Below are 1,672 nucleotides of genomic sequence, written 5' to 3'. Positions count from 1 at the left end.
CTTGAGCTGGCTGCAATCCTGAGGGAGGGGGGAAACCGGCTCCCTCTGCCTACGGGACTGGCATCAGCCACCTGGGTGAGGGGTTTCTACCTGGTGGGCTGGAGTCTGCCCAGCAACGAGTGATGTATTTCAAATTAGTTGGCTGACAGCCAGCCGGAGCTGGCCTCCATTGGACCAGGTGAATGAGGTCACAGGGGCTATATAAGTTTAGACTGCCCAGGAAAGGGGGGGCAGCCATGCGGGGGACTCAGAGGAGCATGACCATCTGAAACGGGCTCTCTCCCCCATAACTCATGAGCAAGAAACTGCCTGCCTCCAATGGGAAACTTCACTAACCTTTGGAAGATGCTTGTGAGTAAGCTACTCGAGATCTGATTAGATATCTAGCTGGCAGTAACACAGATGCGTGATCAAAAGGCTACCTCAGCCACACTGTTTGCTCTTTAGGATTTCTAGGATATTGCTCAATCTTGTGCCCTATTTTCACCCTACTCCTGTAATCAATAAAGTTCTCCTTTGTGACCGGTGTGGGAGACTTATTGAGGGGTGGGTCTAAATTATGCCTAAGATACCCCTTAGGTCTGCGGACTAAGGGAGACTTTACTTTTTGCCCCCGTACTTGGGGAAGTGCCCCAAGTGCCTGTACTGGGTCGGGTACCCGTAGGACATTAGGCCTGTGTTTCCCCGAGGACACAGGACCGAGAGTGAGTCCATTCTCGGGGTGGTGGCAGCTACGTTACTCCCAGGCTAGCGAGTGTGCTCCAGGAAGGGGGTTGGCCAGATGCGAGGTGCCCCTAGGGAGGCACTCAGAGCCTGGAAGGTGGTTGGGCGCAGGGAGGTGGGCGGCTCAATGCAGGAGCGCCCCCTACTGGCCCACCACAGGAGTAATCTCTAACATTTATATAATTTATTTCCCTTTCATCTTCTCCCACCACTTGCTCTTGGCAATAAACTCTGATCTCATTATAGAAGGAATAGAAAAGCACTTTGATCATGCCCACATTTAACACTGAACTCACGACCTGAAATCCAGGAAAGGAATGGGCTGTGAACCTGAGATCACGAAGAAATAAGGCAGAGAAGTTTAATCAGTAACTCACCCTCATCAACCCAAGAGCTATTACTCACCAGTCAGGTGAACTGCTCAGCAGCCCCTTTGCCCAGAAACTTTTTTTTTTTTTCCTGTTTTTTTTTGCACCGGTCCTGGAAGCACTGGAATACCAGGTCAATGCATGGAGTGGATGGAGCAAGCTCCGGTACCACCACCCAACACCAAAAAGAATCTGCTCAATATAGACCTCCGATGGAGGATATATCAGAGACAATCATCTGCCCTGGGAAAACCACCTGATAGATCATGGTGTCTCCCCGCTCGCCTACGTGGTCACGCTGCTTCCCCTGCCAGGTATGGAGGAGGATGTAAAAGTGGTAGCATGAACTTCCAGTGGCTCCATGAGCACAGGGCCCAGTCCCTCACATCTACCACGTGGTTAGGGTGTGCACAAGAGCAGTTCCCGTGCTATGCCAGGTACCGTGGAGGAACTGATACCAAGTGCAAACTCTAACTTACCTTACAGTAACGTGCCCATGTGCCCACAACCTTGCTCATGGCTCTGAGAACTCCCTTTAGGTCATGGGCACTCTGGGTTTGGTCATTTAGGGAGAAAAAAAT

At 51.3% G+C, this 1,672-nt stretch overlaps 1 pseudogene; it reads right to left on the bottom strand.

Moving 5' to 3' along the window:
- Positions 1–1,187: 1,187 nt before the first annotated feature.
- On the bottom strand, positions 1,188–1,364 carry LOC149851655 (U2 spliceosomal RNA; annotated as a pseudogene).
- Between the last annotated feature and the right edge of the window lie 308 nt (positions 1,365–1,672).

The sequence above is a fragment of the Crocodylus siamensis genome, unplaced genomic scaffold (assembly GCF_052110815.1).
Source record: "Crocodylus siamensis isolate JL-2025a unplaced genomic scaffold, ASM5211081v1 HiC_scaffold_580, whole genome shotgun sequence".
Classification (NCBI taxonomy): domain Eukaryota; kingdom Metazoa; phylum Chordata; order Crocodylia; family Crocodylidae; genus Crocodylus; species Crocodylus siamensis.
Note: the sequence above shows the minus strand (reverse complement) of the source record. Positions and strands in the feature narration are given on the sequence as shown.